The sequence below is a fragment of the Manis javanica genome, chromosome 14 (genome assembly GCF_040802235.1).
Source record: "Manis javanica isolate MJ-LG chromosome 14, MJ_LKY, whole genome shotgun sequence".
Lineage (NCBI taxonomy): Eukaryota > Metazoa > Chordata > Mammalia > Pholidota > Manidae > Manis > Manis javanica.
Window position 1 is genome coordinate 92989381 of NC_133169.1, and position 24670 is coordinate 93014050.

Below are 24670 nucleotides of genomic sequence, written 5' to 3' on the forward strand. Positions count from 1 at the left end.
TGTCTATGTATGGGTGTCACCAGGATCTCAAACAAACATATCAGGACCTGTTCCCCACTGTCTCAAGGACTAGTCACTCACCTGAATGAAGAATGATGATGAGCTTAGGAGGACTGTTCTATTGGATTCTGATAATAAGACTTGGCTGGGATGGGGATGCCGGTCGGACACCTGTTGGTTTGCACATCCCGTGCCCGAGGTCCGACTAGTAAGGAAACCACAGAAACCTGAGGTATGGAGCCTGATGCATTCAGCCTTGCAGTCAAAGACCTCGGACTCAGCTGCCCCTTAGCTCCTCGTTACTCGTGGGACTTCATGCTGCTTAAACGACCCCTTCTTCTCCGCTCAGTGCTTATTACTCTCCGGACGGGTTCCCGTGGTGCGGATTTGCACCCAGTCTTTGAAGTCGGCTAAAATATCTGTGGTGCTGGAATCAGTTAGTATGATTTGCCACCTCTTTCTGTCTTGCACGGCAGCTCATAAAGCTATCATTTAATAATTATATTAGTTACAGTATCATCATTATCATCCTTGCTATAATTATAACCACTACTGCTGAAAGTTTTCAAAAGGTTCTATGCCAGACACTGTGGTACTTTATTTCCATCACTTTTAATCCCCACAGCATTATTATTCCCAATTTACAAGTATGGAAACTGAGGCACAGACTTTTCAGTTGTCATGTTTGTGGTTAGAGATCAAATACTGACATATATACATGATCTTATATATACACCCCCCCCCACACACATACCTATACAGGTGAACATGTACGTTTATATACAGATACACGTATAAGACAGATATAAATGTACTTACATGTATATGTATATATATACATATATATATATATATATACACACAGATGGACATTTTACATATATATATACATATGTTCGTTTGTGTGAATATCTCCTAAGATGCATATCCCATATTTGACTTCAAATCTCTTGCCTGTTCTTCTTAATGGTCTTCTTTACGTCCCACCACTTTTCACTTTGGAAGAGTCACTTGAGCACTGGAGCTGGATGACACGGTTGGAGCGCTGGCTTGGGCCTCAGGCCAGGTGCCTGTTCTAATCCTGCCTCTGACAACCTGCTGAGGTTCTGCAGGGTCCCTTTACTCTGCCATCTGCAGTTTCCTTGGATGTATGCATTACAGTTATGTTCTACTACTAAGTGCCATGCGTTCTCACCCTCTTAATGATAACTTCTGTTGAACAAATGTTTATAGCTTAAATCAGTCCAATTTAGCAATTTTTCCTTTTATTGTCAGTGTTTTTTGTATGCTGTTTAAGAAAACTTTGCCTGCCATAAAGATCACAAAGATATTTTCTCTATAATTCTAGCTCTACAATCCATTGTCATTAATTTTTGTGTATGAGGTAAATAGGTGTCAAGATTCAATCTTTTTTTGACGTGGATGGTTTACCTGTTTTCAGTTATTGAAACTAGCATTTTCCTCTCCACAAAGCATGTCACTCTGGGCAGAAAGAAGTTGGGAAGTCTCCGTATCCTATTCGCTTTCATCTACCCTTGCTCAGATACCACCCTGGACTTTTATATAACGCGTTTTTCTCTCTCCATAACATGTGTGCTTCACCCTCGCAGATGCACTGCTTTCGTTTACTGCTACGCACGGCAGCTGCCGCCTCCCCTTTATGATGTCTTGCCCCTGTCGGCCAGTGTCTCTCCGCTTCTCAGAGGCCCCGCCTGTGGCATGGAGAGTCCACACTGACCTCTTTACCAGTCCATTTTGGTCCCGTTGAAATATGCCTTTATAGGTATAGTCGGTACCACTAAGAATCTAACTGGCATGGAAATATTCTTTCTTTGTTGGGTTCGCTTTGATAGTCAAAGAATGTTTAAGAGTGGAGGTGAGCACCGGCACTCAGTGAGGTATGGAGATCAGGTGCTCCCCATTTTTCCAGTCAATTGGTCATTCTAACATCATCCTCATTGAAGTCCCATAGTTAATCTTAGGAGGGGCAAATACTATTTTATTAACAACACAGTTTTAAGGCAAAATAAATGTGACCTGGTGTCTCATCTTGCCTTTCCAGGATTTGCAATTGTTCTTTAGAATAACTATGTTCCTCATAGGATTGGGAAGGATAAGAAGCAGCTGTTTCAACTCTCACTCTGATATGTAAATTGCATCTACTGACTGGTGGACATCTAGCCAATGCTTAAATACTTCAGGTGACAGATACGGATCGGCAGTTCTTTACACGGACCTAAAGCCTGTCCTCTGGAATTTCTATCCATTTATCCTAATCCTTGACCTCAGAGTAATTCTGCTTTATTATCTCCATTATCCTCTTTCAAATCTGTTAATGATTACTATAGTCCGCTTTAAACCTTCTCTTCTGCGACATGACCCAGTCCCCCAACTACTTCTCACACGATCTTGCTTCAAGTTTGTCTTCCTTAGAATGGCTGCATTCTGTCCTTGTCTTTTTAAAGCGAACTATCTAGAATGCTGCTCAGGCTGGTCTGACCACTGCGGCGGCCTACAGGACATCACACCCTCTCTTACTCTACACACAGAACTCTAATAATGGTGTCTAAAATCTTGTTAGTTGTATTCCAAGTCAAAGTTATACTTCTACTTACTTGACCACACAAAATGTACCTACATCTTTTTTTCCCCTCATGTGGTGATGCCAAATGTGTCTTTTCTCATGTCTGTCCTGCTGACACTCAGCGTATCACTTCATCTGGGGTGAATTAGATGAGAAAGTGCCTCAACCTCACCACTTTCTTAGCACATGGAAATTTTATAACTTTTCATTCAACAAATAGTCATCCAGACCTATATGTTAGGCATTGGTAGAAGAGATACATCAATTCCTTTTAAAGTAATTTAGAAAGTGAACAGAATGTGAAAAAATAGGCATAAAGGGAACAACATTTATTTCAAGAAGTTTTACTCTACAGAGAGTGGGAAATATGAGCTTTCCTGAAAGTGGGCATGGGGTAAAAAGGGTTTTAAGGTGAGAAACAATGTACTTCAAATACAGATTTATGAAGAAAATTATCAGGCCCAATCTAAATACTCCTTTCTGCAGGCTCAAAATTCTTAGTTCATAATCCTGGTAATTATTTACCAGAATGGCAAGAAAATAATGTCATAAACCCTCTGTAGATCTTTCAATATTCAACACAAAGGCACCTAATGAGTATTTACTCTTTGGGTAGTGAAGGAGGAAAACAGCTTGAGACAATCATAGTTTTGAATAAAGGACTTCTAAGAGATCAGAAGGAACTGTGGAAACTGAGGGAATTTCCTCCAGCCCGGGGAATCCTGGTAGTATGTATTTTGTGAACACCTGCCGTCCATGTTTCTTTGTTGGTAGAGCCCTGAGCCTCACGTTCCAATGATTTTGCTCTTCCCCCAGCCTGGCACTGATTCTTCTCCAGCATTGATTAACTAACTGCTGCAACAGGAGAAAAGGAAGTATTCCGGTTGAGAAATGTAAATGTTCACTTGAAGAAAGGAAAATGTGACATATAGAAACCAAAATTGTATGGCTGACAGTTAGAAGCATTCATCTGGGGGCGAAAGATCAATATGTAACAACCACATTTCAAGTAAGGAAATACCGGGTGGGTGCGGGACAAGCAGAGCCAGGGGGAGAGAATGTGAAGAAGACGAAACCAGTCAGTGGGGATTCTGGCTTCTGGTCCCACTGTTCTTAAACTGACCTCTCACATTTCATGACTGAGTTCATTCTTGCCAATTCAAATGAACTTTTCTTGGACTTTCTCACATCTTTAGATAGCAGGTATGTGTCTGCAGACTCTGCTTGCCCTCCCTCTACCACGGAGCATTTCCATGGACACCCGGACAGCATCCAGGCATAGTTTATAAAGCAGATGCGGTCGTCGTGCTGGTCAGCCCTCCCTCTCCAGGCTTCTGTTCTCTTGTGAGCATCCCCGTGTCACACCTTAGGCCTAAAGGCAGCTTTGGTCCTACGTTTTCATGGTCCTTATCTAGTCGGCCACCAGTTTGTTTTCGTAGCTCATCTTTCACCCACATCCTTCTGTGTATTCCTGTCCCACTGCTGTGCCTCGTGCTTGGATTTCCCGCCGTCCTTCCCCACGGGCTCGCCCACGTGCAGTGTGCTCTGCATCAAAGGGCCCAAGAGGCAGAGGACCAAGCCTGTGACTCGGCCTGCCCGCTCGCCGAGGGCGTGACCTCTGTCCTCTGTCATCACCAGTTTCCCTTGTCCTCTAACAGTGTTGCCACGCCATCTTGAACCTACTTTCCGTATCTTGACTCTGTTCTTTTCGGACACAGTACCTCTACTGATACTTGCCTAATTCAGACCATTATCAGCTTGTTCAAAGTGTTTCCTAATCTTGCTTTTTTTTAAAAGTGCACTTATTATTTTAGGATAGTTTTAGATATATGTTGAAAAGATGGTACGGAGAGTCAGTGTGTACCCCTCCCATAGTTTTCCCTATCGTTAACATTTTGTATTACATTTGTCAAAACTAAGGAACTAACACTAAAACATTTCTAGTCACCAAACTTCAGAATTTATTAAGATTTCGCTACTTCTCCCACTAATGTCCTTTTCCCATTCCAGCATCTCATTTGGGGAGCACTCCCAGGTAGTTTTAGAATGTCCCTCAGTTTGGGGTTGACACCTTTTCCATGATGAGACTGGAAAGATGACAGTATTATTCAGTGAATAGAGCTTATTCAGAGCCTACCATGTGGTCAAAGCACTAAAGTAACATATAGAAAGGCTTTTAAACCCATGTTTGGGAAGTAGGGGGTTGATGGATTTTGGGGAAAGAGCATCACAGAGATGAACCTCTCTCCTCACCGTGTGTCATGGGCATATGCTATTGACGTGACTTGCCCCTGCTGTTAAACCTGGTCTCCTGGTCTAGGTAGTACTTGCCAGTTTACTCAACCACAAAGTTAACTTTCAACCCCTTCTCTTTTATTCACGTTAACAAAGTCAGTAAACGTGACCACTGGGAGTTAAGCTACTCCGTCTTTTTGAGGGTGGAGAATCTATACGAATTATTTTTTATTTCTCCGTAAGGAAGATATGTCTCTTCTCCTTTATTTATTTATGTATCCATTAATCAATTTATATCAGTATAATACTGATATAAATAAGTACAAATTCTCACGGATGTTTCTTTTATGTTTTGGTTGTAATCCAGTTCTGTGCTGCTTATTCTGTTGGTCAGATCGTCCTGGCTTTTGCTGCAGGGAGAGCTTCCGCGGCCCCTGGAGCCTGTGGCATATGCTCTTATTCTTCTGCTTTTTGATTCATTCCGTAGTTTCAGGCGGTACAAAGTGCTTGAGACTCATCTTGCATTTTCCCTGCCTCAGCCCTGGAATCAGCCTTTTCTCTCCTGTCAGTTTTTTAATTCCTTAATCTGTTCTTTAGTTGGAAGCAGAATGATCATGGAACTCCCTTAATTAAAATTTTTTCATGGACTCTTTTATGCAGTTATGATAAAAGGCCGATTCCTTCACACGGCATAACCAGTCCTTCGTGATTTGGTCCTTGATTGTGCGCCAACTGACCTGCATCCCAGTTTAGATTCCACTTCTGGGACAGCACCTTCCATCAACCCCCGACTTCCCAAACATGGGTTTAAAAGCCTTTCTATATGTTACTTTAGTGCTTTGACCACATGGCAGGCTCTGAATAAGCTCTATTCACTGAATAATACTGTCATCTTTACAATGGTAACCAACCGCAGTGGCCTTGTTAGGCGGAGGGACAGACATGAGCGGGTGGGGGGAGAACAAGGCCAGTAAAGCCTGCTTGGAGGGGACTCAGGAGTTAACCAGATAAAGCTTGAGAGGCAGATAAGGCTTAGAGTTAGTGAGTTATCAGCTGACTCTCCAAAGGCTGGGAGCTTGGAAGGTCTGGATAGTCCCCAGATAAAAGTATGGAGCGCAGCCCATGTCTTCACTGTGTCAATTAGGTCGTGCCATGGTGGGAGGTACCTCAGCTGCTGAAAGGCACGGCTTATTCTTTAACTTAACCTATATGCCGTTTTCTTCTTCCTTCAGCCCCTAATCAAGTAACTTTGTAACCAGGGCAGGAGACAGATCTTGGAAATGTAAATAAACCTGTGTGGACAAAGAATGCCGAAGTCCAGACCAACGCAGTTCCCTAAATAACCCTGTTCTTCAGACAAAACTCCAAAGGAATCATGCATGGATCACCTGTAGGCAGTATGCCCTATGCTGACTCCTACCTAAAAAGCCCTATAAAACCCCAGACCCTAAACCCTTAGGGGGCCTCTTCTCTGAGGTTGCCCAAACTCCCCTTTCTTCCAGTGTGCAAATTCTCTGGATTTTAATCAAATTTTAATATAAATTATGCTAGAAAATGGGGTGATGAATGAAATAAATTGGGTTAGTTTGAATGAATGGCTCCCCACCCCTCAACGCTCAACCTAAGACAAGTAATATCCTGGCCAGGAAGTCGGAGGAAAGGACCTAGAATAATAAGGCAGAAAAGGAGGAAAAGGGGAGCATTATTGGCCTGAATACCATTGGGCAGTGGGGCGGGGCTCAAGCCTCACTGGAGGTTCTCTGAGGAAATGACCGGAGATTCCAGGGGCTCGGCCTCCCATCGCTGCAGGGCCCCCCCGGGGGGTATAAGCTCCCCGCACTCGCTCGGGCCCCCAGCAGGGGAAGATCTCCAGGCGGGAAGGCCGACAGGCACAGCGGCTGAGCTCCTTGTCATGGACGTGCTGGCTGTTTTTATGTCTTTTTTGGAAAAGTATCTTTTTAGATCCTCTGCCCATTTTTTAATCAGATTGTTTGTTTGTTTGTTTTGCTAGTGAATTGGAAAAAAAAAACTATTACAGGAAATTTTGACCTGGAAAAAAAGAAGACACCAGGCAATGTGAGCCTCAGGAGGGGAAGGGCTGCACCAGTTGCCCCTGGTTTTATTCCCCCAGGGCCAAGCACAGCTTCTGATAGGGTGCTAAGTAAAGGTCTTTTCTGAATGAATTGAGTAAGTAAATAATTAAAAACATGCAAGAATGACATGATGGGAGTATAAGAGATATCTGAAATTGAGTAAAATGGGAGAACATTTCTCTTTGGTGTCCCCAGAGGGTCAAAAGACTAATGAGTGAAAGAAGACAGATATTAGACAGATATTTAAAGTACTTGTCAACAGTCAAAAATGTCCAAATATGTAATGGGCTGCCTAGATGTATCTGGGAGGGATGGGTGGCCATAGCACAGAAAAACTTGGAGGGGTGTGGGCAGAACCCTGGATCAAGGATCTTTGCAACAGCATCCCTGCCCCTGAGCTGCTGGAAACGTGGAGGACAGGGATGTTCCTAGAAACGTAAAACTGGAAAGGTTTCAAGCTTCCTTCTAATTTAATATGTGTTCAAACTCCAGTCTCATTTTGCTTCTCCCCTAAATTTGGGCTTTATCAGTGTGGAGGGGAATATGGTCCTCCAGCACTGGTAGTTTCTGAAGCTAATAAATTGCTTGAATCAGATTTTATCAAAGTTAAATGACCATATATATCGAGTTTGGGAAAACGTCGACCTCTGCAAGTATGTGGTTGTGACAAGGCAGCCCACGTGATTGGTGAATTCTTTAGGAGACAAAAGTAACTCTTATTCAGTCATAAATAATGACAAAACAAAAAAATTAATAATAAACGCACCAGTAGCAGTACAAATTTATGATAAATAAGTAAGTACTTATTTCATGCCAAGCTCTGTGACAAACACCACAGAACTCGCCTGGCGCCTCAAGCACATTAGGGACTATCATTATCCCCATTTAACAGACACGGAAGCCAAGGTTGCTTAGGTCAAGAATCTTGTTTGTCACACATGAGGCCACCCAGTTAGAAATGGCATTCAGAGCAGATCTGAGTGAGTTCACAATCATATTCTTAAACACACTAGAAAGCGTTTTCCACCCTTACACGCTCAATTCAAGAAATTGGTCCAAATGAAATATTTGTGTGTGTCTCTGGGAAATAAGTTAAACCTGTGAGTAAGTTGTTCTTTTTCTATGTTAGAAAAGGATTATGGAGGAAATCTCTAAGGAACAGAGCTGATCTCATTAAAATCAATATTTGTGTTTAATAATGTCTTTCTGCCTTATGATTTTACCTTTACCTTAACATGTGATCGTCTATAGTCCTTTTAATTTTTTGATGTGTTAATATAATTGTTCTTCCCATTTTACAATTAAAGAATTTAATGCTGGAAAGAAAAAAAAAACAATTGTTGGGTCTTAGGTCGGAATTTGACCACTTAAAGAAATCCTTTCATCAGAAACTACATTGTCTACCCAGTTCAGGATAAGAGACTGGGGCCAGTTAAAACCAGTAAGACCATAAGCCAGCTGCTGAACTTCACTTAAGACTTGTAACAAACACTGGCTGATACAATGTTTGCCAAAGGAAGTAACTTTTTCTAAAGATTTTTACAGGAAGGAACCAACACTTAAAAAACATTTAGAAAACAGGTTTTAAAACATTTTAAGCTATAAAACATACTCATGATAAAAAAATTTGATAAAAGAAAAGAAATTTAAAAAGGAAATTTTGTTGCTAGAAAAGCCTTCCCTTCCCAAGTTCCCTTGGGGTCACATACCTTCTCCCTGTTTGACATCCTGTCACTTCTCCCTGTTTGTTCTGGCTCAGGCCTCTGAGGACGCGTGGGGACCCTGCTCTCTGTCCCTGACGACCCAAGGCAGTGGCCCGCTCTTCCTCCCGGGCTCGGTCTTCTCTTCTGCAATCCAAACATGGTGATAATGAACATGTGTGGAATTGAAGATTTTGGCCTTAAAGGAGCAGAGACCCACTCCAGAGAAAACATCAGCCGTTGGGAGGGATTCTTCTCTGTGCTAGAAGGCCTTCAGAACGCGAGACTGCTTTAGGAATCGCCTCCTCCGCCTGCCCTCTCCACGGCCAGAAGGTTGCCTGCCGTCTTTTAAGGCAGTTCTACTTTTTCTCTGTTGTATTCTTTCCCTCTAGACAGCAGCTTTTCTGTGTCTTTCATCTTAAAGTTTCTGCTTCCTCGTAATTTCACCTTGCCTTGAACTTGACTCAAAACTGTCTTGTTTTCAGCTTCTACCACCCACTACTTCATTTTCTTGTATTAACACTTTTTGGTTCCTAAAACACAAATTCAGACCTGGGTCAGTGAGTGTGTGTTTGTGTGTGTGTGTGTGTGTGTCTGCCTGCATGTACAGATCATGCCATCGCTGTCAGGCCACCCCGTGAGCTCGTATGTTCTGGAGCTGGGGGCTTGGTCCCTGGATAATCCCAGTAAAGCTGTGGGATCAGGGTCTTCCGGTGAACATCACGGTCATCTGATAACCAGGCGCTGGGGCGAAGCAGCTTCCTTTCATCTGTACAACAGGCATCCCAAAGCTTGGCCTGCACAGCTCGATCATAATCCTTCACATTTCCTTAAAGCTTTTTATGGACAAAATGCTTTCAAATACACATGACTCAGCTATACCTCACCAACACGGTGAGGCGGCTTCTTTTTACAGTTTTAAAGACCAGAAAGCGACTAAAATGAAGTGTCTGGCCCAAAACCATCCTGTTAACAAGATTGGCCCAGAACAGTGGTCTATTTGATCTTAAGAGCTTCATTGTTCTTTCTTCTGTGTCAGAAGCCTGACTCCAGCACGCAGCAGAATCACCTGCAGGGCTTATTAAGCCACACATTTCTAAGCTCCAGGCCCAGAAGTTCTGGTCCAGTCAGTTGGAGAGACAGCCAGAGAAGTGTGTTGGCAAGGCCCCAGGAGAGGCCCTTGATGTTGGCCTGGGGACCACCCTTTGAGAACTACTGTTTGTGAGTAGCTCCAGCTGAGGCTGCCCCTGATGCGCGACGGTGAGACGCCCTCCGCGCCTCTCCACCATCCCTGTCCCCCCACGTTACAGAAACCGAGCGCCTGCGCACCACGGAGTGTCCGGAAGGCCGACACTCTAGTCTCCACCCCTGCGCAGTGCTTGCCCCAGAGCAGCGTCAGGTCCGGAGCACCGGCTTTAATGGATGATTCTTTTGCGAAGACATTTAATTAAGCATATATTTGTCACCATAAAAATCGTTTCCTAAAATTCATTGAAAGACATGTGGCCTCTCAGTGCTGGTTATCTCACTTAACATTTTTAGTTTCCAATCCTTGTTGAGAAAATGTTTTTCAAACTGCATTAGTCTTTGTTTCTCTGCACTGTGTAGAGCTTGAGGAGCTTACTTTTCTCTTCCTTTGATGTTGAAACACTGACCGGCTGTTGGGGGCCAGGGCTTGGGCGAAGTGAGTGAGGTCAAGTCAGTCAAGATCAGAGTTGGATCCTGTCTTTATGCTTTGTATTTTTTTCATCTTGGATGTCTTGGCATTAATTTAGATTAAAAAAATAGTGCATCAAGCTATTTATCTTGATGCTGTTTTTTGATGCCCTCTTATATTTTTGCACCTGAGGTGAGGGTCCTTCTAGCTTCACACTAGTACCAGCCCTGCTAGTGTTCTGATTACCAGAACACCACTGTCCTAGTTGTTTGGGTGTTTATGAAACAAATATGACTGGATGTTGGACTCCACAGGATCCTACTCTAATTCAGAGTTTCTGACAGTATTTCCATAAAACTTTACTGAGCTACGTGGCTGGAATTCCTTATGCCTCCCTCTCTTCTTCCCGCAGTGCCACGCGCCTCACCCACCTGGGCGCCACTAGGTCCCGCCCGCGCCGCCAGGCCTGGCCTCAATGTCCCCTCCCCGTGACGACCTTACCCTTTGCCCCTGTTCCTCGCCTTCCCGCCCCTGTGGCCGCTCACACCGGTTCCCGTCCAGCGCTCACGGTTGTTGAGGCAGCACCATGACTGTGCTCTGGTTCAAAGTTCTAGTTCTCTGGGATTCAGTTCTTTCTCTGCAACTTTGAATTACAGATTTTAAAAAATATTTATCTAGATCATAACTTAAGTGCCTGAATTATGCCTAAGCTCAACTATGCAATTGATGATCATTGTTTCCTTAAGTGTAATTTTCTGTAGGGAAAACCTAAAAACATGATTTTTCCTTTTCTCTTTTGTAGCAACATCATTCCAAGCCCCACTCCCTCTTAGTTGTTAACAGTAATGTCTGCAGCAGATCTCTTATTCTTCTCTGAAAAACTGTCTCTTAGCTGATCAAGGATTTCTCTTTTGTGGTCTTTTCTTTATGATAAGACAGCTCTTAACTGTGGTACAAACCAGAAACAAGTACCATACCTCAGACAAATTCAGATGGATTCAATGTGACCAAAAAATAACAATGGAATGTTCTTGGGATGAAAGGGTTTATACCCAACTTTATTCCCACGGTGGCAGGTCAGTCACTAGAATCCCATCCACTCAGAGCGAGTCTGCAGGCAGCAAGCCCGTCTCTGCCTCTGGGCCTCTCTGGCTCCACGGCCCTGTCAGTCTCTGTCCTAGGTGCTGCCACCATTCCAGCCTCTGCTCTGCTCTCCTGCAACTGTGCCACCGTGTCGCCCAGAGCCCTGGGCAGGGCTCTTTATATAGAGTCAACAATGACGCATTGCCCACACATGTGTAGTGAGCTAGCCAACCAGAGCCAGGTGAGAACCCTGGTTACAGGAACCTTCCCTTTATTCACACACCCTAAGCATATTAATCATACTTGTTTTAAATTCCTGGTCTGATAAGTCCGGCATCCCTGCCATGTCCTGTTTTGATGCTTACTCTGTGTCTTGCCTGAGGGTTTCAGCTCTGGGAAAGTTCAGTATGGATTCAGTGAGACCAAGAAATGACAATGGAACATTCTTGGGGGAACAGGGCTCATCCCTGGCTTTATTCCCGGCGATAGGTCAAGCACTAGGACCACATCTGCACCCAGCAGTCTGCAGGTCCATAATCCACCTCTGTCTCTGCCTCCGCCCGAAGCTCTGGCCGGAGCGCTGACTTAGACGGCAATAGCTCATTGCCTGCAGACGTGGAAGCAGATGCCCAGCAGCGGGCCGGTTACATCACCACGTAGTTCAGGGTCAAGTGAGGATCCTGGCCATAGGAGCCTCCAGTTTCCCCAAGCTCCTTCTCTTTAAATTATGGTTCTTCTTGCCTTTTGGCATGTCTTCTAAGTATATTTTTTTGGGTAGATGGATATGATGTACTGGGTAAGAGGAACTGCTTTAGTAATGTGGTGGTGAGGTATTGGGGGTGGGATATTCCATAGTCCTATGATTAGATCTCAGTACTAGTGAGCCTGTGCTTGGACTCTGAACTTCAAAAGCATTTCTCAGTTTTTTCTCCCTGCTTAGGTGGTATAGAGTGGCTAGAATGGGCTTTAATTGGTTATTTCTCTCCCCCAAATCAGGTAGGCTGTGACAGTACCACAGCTGGTCAGGTTCTCACTAACTAGTCTCTCCTACGATCGGGCCTTCGGAAAAACAGAGCTCCGGCGTCGGCACACTTCACAGTGGTCCCTTTGCACCCTTCCTCTGTTGGAAACCAAGGGATCTTCCTTTGACATTTACTGTGGGAATCTTGTCAAGCTCCTGCAGGCAGGTCTCACAATATTGTGGGAGTCCCCCATGACTCAGTTCCCCTGGAGTTTTTGACTCTTCGACGTGTCCACCCTGAGCCTCCAGCAATCCACCAATCACAGTCCATGCTCTCCTAGCCGGCTCCAGCTCCCCAGGCCCTTCCCGCTCGTTAAGCTGGGACTCCCCGTGATTGCCTGTCTGTCTCTCCAATCTTGGGGCAGCAATTTGCCCTGTGTCTTTACCTGTCTTGTGAATCCAGGAAGGGTTGTTGATTTTTCAGTCTGTCCAGCTACTTACTTATTTCTTATTTTACTTATTTACTTTTTACTTATTTTTACTTATTTTACTTATTTCTAGGACAGAATGGTGACTTTCAAGTTCCTTACATGTAGAACTAGAAAACAGCTCTATACTTTCTAACATGCTTTTTACTATTGTTGATGATGCTATCTTAGAAGTCCTGGACTAAGCAATACAGGGAGGATTGAATATTAATGCAGTCTGTGTTCGCCAGAATGTCTATTTATCAAGGTTCTGGCATGACAGGAAGGTCCTGAAGTTCTCCCCCTGCACTGCTGAATATTTAGGGATGCTGCAGAAATCTCCTGAGGGTCAGAGGCTTCCAGAGCTTCTAGATACATAACTCAATTTGATTTCCTTTTAGCTAGGTTATCATCTGAGATGTAAAACAAAAAATGAAAACAATAATTGTTCTTGTAAGGCTCTTCCCCCTTTTTGACTTTGCAATTTATTATATTCCTCTAGCACAGGGCCTGGCACAAAGGTATTCACCAACCTATAGTATAAGTTGTTTTGCTTTGTTTTGTTTTGCAAACTGTAGCACAATCTCTGAACTGGCCACAAGATGGCACTTGTGAGCCATTTAAAAAATGATTCACGTCTAACGTCAAATTCCAGAAACCCTCATGGTTTCTCCCAAGTTTTGGACTTCTTATTCCACCCTGAAAAGAAATAAAATGTACAGTTATGGGGCTTCTAGAGCAGGGAGTGTTGTCTGACAGTCTAATCCAGTCTGCTAACCTGAAGGCCCAAGATCTCAGGACCTATGATGGGTCTATTCTTTAAAATATTGGTGAGGTATTGGGAGTTATTTTAAGTATTTCAGAAAAGGAATATTTTAAGTATTTCAATTGGTGATGAAAATCAGATAGCTTTTCTTTTGACTTAAATTGCTATAGCCTTACTCATTTAATAGCTAAAACCTTAACAAATTGGAATCCATTAGGAAAACTAATCAGTGTATCAACATTACTGAGTTGGAGCCTTTTACTTGTGATGAGTCCTAGAAATGGTAGGTGAGAAGCTTCGCCAATTTTGAAGTGTTTTTTTGTGGTCTTGAGCACTTTCGTCTTGAATTAAGCTTCAGGTGAAGGAAGCTGCTGGAATCCGTGATCATAGAATTGGAAAGGGATATGAAGACGATCTAATCCGTCCTCTTATCTATAATAACAGCCTTTCTACAAAAAGTATGCCATTGGCCAACCTCTACTTGTGGGTTTCAATACTGAATCACGAAATTATACATTCTTATAATTTGTCATCATATTTTTAAAAACCTCTCAAATTCTTCTCAGTATCCTAGTCTATTCTTCCTTCACTGTGATAGCCCTCGAAGTATATGAACAGTATCTTAAGGTCTTCTTAAGTCATTGTATCTCCAGGCTCATGTTCCCACGTTCATGAATTGTCTCTCATATGATCCTTCAAAAGCCTGGATACCCTTCTTAGTATAGGTTTGTTATAGGTTAAATGTGGCCACATAGTCTTTGCAATTCCTCCCGCCAAGAAGTAAATCTGTTTCTTCCTTCCTTGGATCCGGACCGGTCCTGTGGCTTCACTGGAATAATGAAACATAGTATGAGAGGTGATATGTACCTTTTGAGGCTAAGCATTAATACATTCACAGTTTCAATTTTCATATCTTGGAATGTACTTTCTTGAGCTCATGGACAGTCAAGGTCTCTTGAAGGCAGCCCCTGCTGAACTCCTAGCCAAAGCCAACCACAAATGCCAGTTTTTTATCGGATCTGTCATTTATGAATATATTCTCCCATACTGTAGGGTACCTTTTTGTTCTATTGATGGTGTCCTTTGCTGTACAGAAGCTTTTCAGCTTGATATAGTCCCACCTGTTCATTTTTGCTTTTGTAAATGCCAGTATTTTCTACATCCAGCCACCCTAGTGTCTCAGGGAACGTCAGTGAAGCAGAAGAGAGGGCGGTCATTTCAGAGTCATGGGAGATAATAAACTGCGGTGTTTCAAACCACTAAGTTTTGGAGTAATTTTCTACGTGGTCTTAAAACTGATAGGTCCAGGTTGCAAATGGCTTCGAAGTATTAAACTGAGATCTAAATATGTTTCCTATGACTAATAGCCAGTAATAAAATATTTTTTCTTCTTTGATTTTGTATAATTCTGGTAGATTTTACAGCTATGTTTTTATAACCTGTAGAGTTTGAAATGATTTCTGAGACCAGAACATTCTTTGCTTGTGTTGACTTATCGAAATTAGGCCTGTCTCTTATTTCTTAGTTTCCTCTCCTAGCAATCAAGGAATGACTTCTGATTTTTTTTTTTGGTTTGATGGATTGATAACTAAGATTTTCATTTTTAATACCTAACTGTAAACCAAAGGCCTGAACACATACCATCTCAGCTAATCTGCACAGCCGTATATAGCAGGCATTAATAATCCTCCCTTATAGGGGAATAAACTGAGATTCAGAAAGGTAAAATGATTTGCTGTAGGAATTAAATGCTAGAGATTAGTCTTGATTAAAAATTCCATGACTCCTGTCAACTATACCTTTAATTTCATCATCAGTATAAGTGGATGGAGCCAGTAGGCTGAGGCATGGACACAGGATAAGAACACGGCCACTCCTTTCACTGGAGAGCTGACTTGACCGAGACAGGTGACGGCGTTCGTGGGGCCTGGCCTGGCCCGGGGAGTCAGGGCCCAGGTGAAATGAAAAGGGAATCCATTGAGAGAACAACTCGCGAGAGTCAGGGCCCTTGCTGAGTGAGGAGGGCATTGACACTCACCTGCGCACACACACACACACACACGTGTTCCCCAGCCCTGTCAACCGAGGAGACTTGGACAGGGCACCCCGATTAAAATGAGCAACCCGGTGCCTGGCTGATTCCACAGTATCACTCCTCTGCTAACAAGAACTGAGGGTCACTCCTCGGAGAAGGGGTTCACCCCAGGGCTGGCCGACAGCCGTGAAGCTGAGCCTGGAACATCCTGCAGTGCCAGCAAACAAGGCCGTGCACAGGGAGGGCGGGGGCACAGCAACAGACAAACAGGCCAGCTGGAAGGGGCCTCGCTGCCAGAACTTAGGACTGTCTGGTTATCAAGTAAAACATTGCGGTAATGGATTAAAATCCACTTAACAAAGTGGGAAACCCTGAGCCCATTCTGATATTTAGACAATATTTTCATTTATCATTTTTTGGAAGTTTGATTAGGAATGGGATATTTACATAGTTTCGAAGTACCTTCCCACAAATTATTTGTTAATTACAACAGCAAAAAGAGTGCAGTGGAGAAGTAAGGCAGTCTTCACCGTAATCGAAGCACCGGTGTGAACGGCGTAACTTCGTGATCATGTGCCAACTGGTAAGATCCATGGAGGACACAGCCTGCCTCTTGTATAACCTGAACCTAAGCCATGAGGAAACATCAGACAGACCCAAACTGAGCAACGTTCTACAAAACACTGGCCTGTAATCTTAAAAAAATGTCAAGATCATGAAAGTCAAGGAGAGACTGCAAAAACTGTTCAGCCTGAAGATGTCCAGACAGGTCCTGGCAGCCGAGCCAGCGCGTGGGTCTGAGCGGGTCCTTCCGCGGGAAGGAGCGTTGCTGAGGCACGTGCTGAGGCTCGAATCGGGTCTAGGTCTTAGCTGGTGGCGATGTGTCAGTGTTGAGTTCCTGATGATGGTCCACGCAGGACAATGTCCTTGCTCGTAGTGAGCACTAGTAGTTGTGAGTGACGAGGCACTGGGTCAGCAAGTCACTCTCAAATGGCTCCAGAAAACAAAACAAAACTCGGTACTGGTGTTAGATCTTTTCTGTAAGTCTAAAGTTGTCTCCAATTAAAAACCTTATACCAAAAAACCCTTGTTATTTGTTTACTGGATACAGTGATTATCTACTCCCCTCCTATACCATGTAGCAGGTCAAAGAAATACGGAATTCCTTAAAGAGAAAATTGTAAATAAGGCCACCCAAATATCATTCAGAATTTAACAGTCGAGAAGCCACGCTCATGAGCTTGGTGGCGAAGGCGGCTGCTTGTGTTTGAGGTCGTGGTGGGAAGCTGGAAAGCCAAAGGGGGATGTGGAGAGGTGGCGACGACGACGATGATGATGACAAAGAATAAGACCATCTAGATACTCAGTGCCCACCCAGAAACTCTAACTTTTGTAAGCATTTTGCGTATGTTAACTCATTACTCCCCTTAACAATCCTATAAGGGTCGTTTTGGTTAGTCTCATTTTATAAGTTGTGAACACTGAGGCCTAAAGGGGTAAAGTGACTTCCCTGAATGGAGGAGCGAGGCTGTGAATCCAGACGGACTGGCCCCAGGCCCCGCGCTCTGAATCACTAAAGGAAAAACAAAAGCTTTCAAGGAACAGGAGAGTGATGTCATGTGCGGAGATTTGGACAAGCTGGGGACGTTGGTGAGCGAACACCGTCAACTGTGCACATTGGTTTGGAGCTCGCCGGGAGCCCGCACCCGGTAGTAAAAAGGCCTTCCCACCCTGTACTGCTGGTCCGAGTGTGAACACCGGGAAGGGCGAAATGATTTACAGCCGAGGCACCGAGTGGGGACCTGAACTTGACCAAGTGCACCGTGAACTTCTCATATGTTTTCTTTGAGTTGCACCCGCACAACAAACCTGCAGCTTGGCTGTTTATTGGAAGGGTGTCAAGCACACATGAGCAAGACAAGGAAAGGCTAAGGCCTGATTGATGCAAGTGCTAAAGATACAAGGAGCCACTTTCAGTTTAGGTGGTTTGTCACTTAAATAGTCAGCAAAGAGAAGAATAAGACAGAAGTAGCAGCTCCTGGTCATCTTCGTCCCACACATCAAAAAGTGCGACACTGAAACTGAAGGGGCTGGATGACCGTGGCGCGTGTCGTGAGGTCACCTGTTGCTGAGTTGCCCGTCGTAGGAGGCAGCGAGAGGTTTTGGTTTCGTATCGTGCAGCTCTGTTCTGAGAGGGTTAGGGCAGAAAGCCCCGCACCTCACAGGACCTGGGAGACGAGGAGAAATGTCTGTGACAGCCTCCCAGGGGAAGTGGGAAGCGAGTGAGAGGCGGCCTCGTAGCGGCCCCTGCAAGCCGTTCATGCTCTTGGCTTCCAGGGGGACCCGAGGTGTTCCCAACCCTCGCAGACAGCAGCTTGACCCTTGGCCTCGGGATCTAGGCAGGGTCCCCGGTGTGCCACGGTGAGGTCATTCCTCTGTAAAGGGCTGTTGAAAGGCAGTCCTAGGACAGGACCCTGGTGTGGGGAATGGCTGCTGGTCACTGAGGAGCTGCCCCTAGGAGGGCTTGGCATCCTTGCTGGAAGGAAGGTATAGCAAACACTGTCCTAGTCCCCTAAAAAGGCAGTGACACTAGCTGCAAGTGTGAGAATGGGCCATGGATGGGCAGTATGTGGTCATCTGGGCCTAGAGGCCTGGTCCCTAAAAGGCCTTCCTTCTTCTCTTTATGTTAGAGCAGGTAGATAGTCAGACATGAGCAGGGGGGTGGGGGGACTTCAGGTGAACGCTTGCTTACATTCTGCACATTCCGGCAAGCCGCCCTGGAGTGTGGAATGAGAATACAGACGACACACTGGCCAGAGCCGGCGGCTCCAACACGGAGGAGAAGCTGACCAAACCTCACCCCCAGATACATTAACAAGTGAAGATCACTCCCCCCCCCCTTCATTAGCGAGGTAAAGGCGCACCTTCCTGCACCAGGACGGTTCTGACGAGAACCGAATATAGCTCGAGATCCCTCTGTCCGGGTGACGTGAGGGTGGAGCAAGTCTGAAATACAAAAAAACTCTCTATTCCCTTTGAATATTCATATTCCTTTACACAGAAAGGCTCCTAACTGTTTCCTTGGCGCGACTCCCCCTGGGTCTACCCATGCCCGACTCTCGGGCATAGACTTTTGTCTGTCTCTAAACTCTCGGTCTCCAAATAGAATCCTGATGCTCATTGGATTTTTTTTTTGCATCTTTTTTTAATTCTTGTGATGAGATAAAGAATCCATTTCCAGTAACTTTTGCACTAATTTGCTTTATAAACTCCTATGACCAGATTTTCCCATGCTCAAGAATCCTTGTTATTCATTATTGATTAAATCTTGCTGGATGGGCAATAAAAGCAAAAGCACAAGCGGGACTACATCAAACATCCGCACAGCAAAGGGAAGAATCAGAAAAATGAAAAGACGACATATGGAATGGGAGAAAAATTTTTGCAAAGTGTACACCTGATAAGGAGTTAAATATGCAAATATATAAAGAACTCATGCAACTTAATAGCAGAAAAACCCAAAATCTGATTTAAAAAATGGACAGAGGGTTTGAATAAACATTTTTCCAAAGAAGATATAGAGATGGCCAACAGATACATAAACAAATGTCAACATCGCTAATCGTCAGGGAAATGCAAATCGCAATGAGTTATCACCTCACACCTGTTAAAATGGCTCTTATCAAAAATTCTAAAGGTCATGAGTGTTGGTGAGGCTGTGGAGAGGGAAAGCCCTCATTCACAGGTGGTGGGGATGTGAACTGGTGCAGCCGGTATGGAAAACAATGTGAAGATTCCTTTAAAAAATAAAAAATAGAACTACTATATGATCCAGAAATTCCACCTCTGAGTATTTATCCAAAGAAAATGAAGATACTACCTTGAAAAGATATATGCACCCTATGTTTATTGCAGCATTATTTATAATATCCAAAATATGGAAGCAACCTAAGTGTCCATCAATGGGTGAATGCATAAAGAAATTGTGGCATATATATAGGATACTATTCACCCATAAAAAAGAATGAAATGTTGCTATTTGCATTAAAATGGATGAGCCTTGAAAATCATGCTAAGTGAAATAAGTCAGACAAAGAAAAATACCACATGATCTCATTTATATGTACAGTCTAAAAGGAAGAACAATCAGGTTCATAGATACAGAGAACAGACTGGTGCTTGCAGGAGGCAGGGAGTGGGGGTTGATAAAAAAAATAGGTGAAGGAGTGAAAAAGTAGAGGCTTCCAGTAATAAAACACACGAGTCCCAGGAATGCGATGTGTAGCATGGCGACTATGATTATTACCGCACTGCATTTTCAAGAGTTGCTAAGAAAATCAATCTTAAAAGTTCTTGTCACAAGAAAAGAAAATTTGTGGCAATGTTTGGTGGTGCATGTTGGCTAGACTTATTGTGCTAATTTGCAAAATATATACAAATATTGAATCATGTACACCTGAAACTAATATAATGTTGTATGTCAGTCACACCTCAATTAGAAAAAAATGTCTCACCAGATCAAGTGCTGGTCCCATTGGGGAATCAGAGTTCAGCCTTTATAGCCATTCCTTCCCATCTGACTCGTCTGGCACAGCTTATCGACGGTCTGGTTGTGAACTGAACACTTTGAGGTTCGCCATGGCTGGACGCTGGGACTGCACAGTGCTGGGTCAGACAGATGGAAGACACGCCACCCGCACACCCTTCCTTCCAGCCTAACTAGTTGTCTCAATTTGCTTTGTAAAACAAAACATTGCAAATTCTGGTTTTATGTCTTATATTTTCTGCTTATTCAAATCTTTGAATTCAAGAACCATTTCAATTCCTGAAGTTTTCACTGAAAAATCAAGTTCAAACTGCTCATTGGCCTCCCCTTCTGATGCTCTCTAGATTTTGCTTCGATCCAATGTTCGTTCACCTGACATTTCCTGTTTCATCATCCTAGGCTTGCATTCCATTTGAATTCCTCTGCAGTGTGTAGAAAAGGGCTAAAAGTTAGCCTTGCATGATAAGGGACTGATGCCCATTAAATAGGATTTGATCAATATGGAAGGAAGCCAGGCACACTTTTTTTTTTTTTTAGCTTTTCTCCAGGCCTTCTGAGGTTGATCTACTGATTGTGGCATTTGATTATATTTCATATGCTTGCATTTTTTGACACTATTTCCCCCCCCCTCTTACATAGCCTGAAGTTCAGGCTACTTTTGGCCATCCGATTTGCAGCAAGTGGAAGAGAGAGGATAGCCAGCTCTGGTCGGACATTTCCAGCACGGACTTTGTCGTGGCTGCCCCCTTTTCAGCTGGAAGGGAGAGTTTGAGGTGAAATCTCAGGCTGGGCCTTTTCTTTTCTCTTACCAGTGTCATATCTACATTCAATGGCTTCTTTACAGCTGTCATTCCTCTTACAGAGAAGAGGCATCCTGACTTGCTTCTAGCAGGTTCCCCTAATATAATGCATGTGGGGCAGGAGTCCTGCTGTGCTCCCAGAATCTGCCACAGGCCCGAGGACACCAGCCGTGCTCAATAAGTAATCGTTGAATGGTTGACTGAATTTCTATTCCCAGTTATAAATTTAATCTCCGCAAAAAAATCCATTCAAAAAACTTGTCCAAAACAAATTTAGAAACATTGGCATACATTTCCTTTTCATTTAATTTCTCTCCAAGAATTAATTTAGCCAATGATTACTGAAAATGCATGTTAGTTAAGTGTTTCAAGGTAAAGAAATACAAATCAGAAAAGCAAGGGCTCAAATTCTGGCTGTGTTATTTATTATCTAAGTGACCGTGGCAATTAATTCATTGCTTCTGGCTCCAGACCTCTCATTTATAAAATTGAATAAAAGTGCTTACCTTTGGGGGTTTTTCAAAACTTGAAATGAATACCACATGCAAACTGTAGTGCCTGGCACTGGTTACTTGTCCCTAGTGATATTATCAAGTATACAAGGCTCTGTGTTAACAATCCAAACATGACAAGGAAACCCCCTCAAGATGTCTCCCATTAGTCCCGGAAAAGAAGACACCGGTGCAGTTATGCTGCCAGGGAAGATGGTGCCATTGCATGCCTGTAGGCACAGGAAAAGGCTTAGGTGCCACTTTTAAAATACAGGTTTTGTTGTTTTTCACACCAATAGATCAAGAGATGATTGCCATTGAAAATGTAGTTTTTTATACTCACATATCCCTGTGGCCCTACCACAAGGGGTAGGGGCACAGGGAAGTACTGGGTTCGCAGGGATGTGGGAGAGTGGGGGTGTGTGCGCAAGAACCTTACATGTTGTTTCTGTGGGAAGGGATGGAAGAGACAGGGTAAGCAGGTTTGGGAATGGCTGGTTGGAATTATTTCAGCAGGTCTGGCATGTAAGGGCGTTCCTAGTTGTCTGGCTCCTGGCTGTGGGTTGAGTAGGGCAGGGATATAGGGGGCCAGGGTATGAGAGCTCCATAAAGGAGGTGGTTAGCAGTGTGGGCTCTAGATTGGAGGGTTTCCATATGAAAGGTACATTTCCAGGTGAATTGTTGGCTATTTCTAGGAATCAGCTAGTCCTGGGAGGGGCAGGCCCTCCAGGGTCAGCAAGGCCCCAAGATGTCAAAGCCCCAAAACACGGAGTAAAAAGACATGATTAATACAGTGGCTGAGAACATAGGGAGCATGGAACCAGCCAAGCCCAGATCTGTCCCCGAGTCTGACGCTCTGACTCTGTGACCCGCGCCCACCCGTCCCCTCTCCCAGCCCGTGCTTCCCATAGCCCTCACCACTGGGTCTTCTGTCTGTTTACCTGTTTGTCTGTTTATCCATTACACTGTCAAGTGCAGGAAGGCAAGACAGTCGCTCGATTGGTTCACTGCTCCAGTTCTAGTTCCTGACACTGCTTGGCACACTGTAGATGCTCAAAAAACACTGGCTGAATACATGAGTGAAACCGTAGTGTTTGATACATATGTGTGATTTGTGTGTGAATATGCACATATTATGGTTAAATACGTGGACATGTGTTCATGCTTGTGAGTATGTGCGTGTTTTGTGTGGAGCAGGTTCTAGACTTTAGTCTAAGTCATCCATGTCTGCTTCTAGGTTTCAGCCAAGACTGCAGGAGCTTGGAAGACCACTAGATAGGGTCTGAGGAACTTCCTGGGAAAGAACTCACCCTGGGGGGCCGGCAGACAAGTCCAAACAGCACCAGACACTGCAGAGCTGGTTGCACGCGCGACGCTCACTTCCCTTGGAGGTGTCTTGGCCCTGCACCTTGCGCACTCTTCTGGGGCTCTTGCAAGAGAGAGGCCTGTATTTAAAAATAGAAAGATCTGTTTTTACCAAAAGCTCTATAGTATTTTAAGTTGCTATATTAGTCCAAATCCAACCAGAAAATAAAAACCATACCAGGTGATCAAAAAGAAAGAATCTAACTTGGAGGATAATTTACAAGGTGCTAGAAATGCAGTTAAAGAACCAAACAGGGAGGTGTCAACCCTGAGATTAGAAAATGCGGAACTGAAGCCGTGGACGAGATGAGTCACTGCCCAAGACAGTTCCTCAAACAGAGAGAGGGAGAAATGCCCTGGCTTCCCCCTTTCTCCCCTACCAAGCTTCTACCAGTGCCTTCCCTCAGCCAGACCTGACCACAGTTGGCAAAGAGGTCTGGAAACCACAGTTTGCAAGACTCAACTACCTATGGTAAAGAGCAGGGGAGGGGAAGGGCCGGGACAGAAGCTGGCAAATGGCAGGCAGGGTGAGGACAGCACTGGCTAGTACCCCACGAAGGGGTCATGACGTAAAAAATGAGGATGGCATCAACTCCCCGGCACTTCACCACACGACTTGGCCCTTGGAGGGTTTGGCACGTGAGCATCCCCAGCTAGGCGGTGATACCCCGAGAAGCAGAAGCAGCCACTGGCAGGGAAGGCGGTAGAAGAGGCGAGACCGGTATGCATGGCGGCGGTTCGTGATCTCTGTGTGCCGCTAATACAGTCTCAGAGAAGCAGAGAAACGGCAGTTACAACTCAGTAACTTACAGGAATGAATAACAGGTGATATTTATTAACTATTAATTTTGCTTTGGTGAAGTTATGTCCTCTGATTGCATAATTTTACTAAATCCTCATAGCCATACCACACCCTCAAGTGGGGCCGCAACTCTTGGCCTGGCACCTCACGGGGCCCATGCTTTGGCGAGCGGTACCTTCCTCAGAGGGTGCTCAGTCCCTTGTTGGTGGCTGAGGCGAGCAGTACCGTGCAGCCAGGGAGCCCTGGCATGGGACCGGGACCAGCCTGAGCCCTGATCCCTGTTTTTTCTCTTCAGGGCTCTTTCTTTCTCTTTCCCTTGCATATAAGGCATCGGGTGCCCCAAAGACCTCCAGGACTGGTGCGTAAAATTAAGGTCGTTCTGGAGCCAATGGCTGAGTCCTTGCCCCGGAAAGGCAGCCTCCCCAGCAGGTTGCCTCAGAGGCTGGCGCAGTATTTCTTTCGCATGATTGCATGGGATTGGACTGCCACAACGGTTCTGAAGTACATTTTCTGTTGACTTAAATTGCTATGTGGATGGGGTCTTGGAATATATATTTTTTTCCTCACAGTCACATACTTTCGGGACCATCCGTTGTGAATATCCATGTTTTAGATGAAGAGATCAATGCTATAGACAAAAATGTCTATTCCACGATTATACAAACAGTAAATATTGAATCCCAGATTTTTAAAAACACATTCTGACTTTAGATCCTGAGCCTATTATTTTTTATGAAAGCAAGAGAAAGCACATGCTGGGGATTCTCAAAAATAGCTGGGAGACCATAAAAAACGTGGAAGATCTTACTTACTGTAGGAGCCATGTGAGTGGGGATAGGTTGGCAGAAATAAACGTTAGAGAAATGTGGTATTAAATGTGACTAAATCTGTATTATGCCAGGGCTGACGGGACTTCCAGATTGCTTCTACAACTGGGTAGTTCATCAGTTAGAGTAATTCTCCAAACTTCAAATGAACAGAAAGCCAGAGGAAAGCAGCAGATTAAAACTCCTTTTAATCCCAGTATAAAATCTTCCCCCCTTCTCAGTGTCCTTGTAATAGAAGGACTCTCAGATCTCTCGGCC

The 24670-nt window shown here is 44.3% G+C and overlaps 1 long non-coding RNA gene across 2 annotated transcripts in view; it reads left to right on the forward strand.

The window, feature by feature from the left end:
- LOC140846240 (uncharacterized) overlaps positions 1-24670 on the forward strand; it is a 161258-nt gene that overhangs the window by 12826 nt on the left and 123762 nt on the right. Inside the window, exon 3 of one of the 2 annotated variants that reach the window (XR_012125224.1) lies at positions 24-6590. The exons of the other annotated variant lie outside the window; for it this stretch is intronic. This is a non-coding gene — a long non-coding RNA (uncharacterized lncRNA). Of the gene's footprint in view, positions 1-23; positions 6591-24670 lie in introns of those variants that run through there. 2 annotated transcript variants of the gene reach the window in all.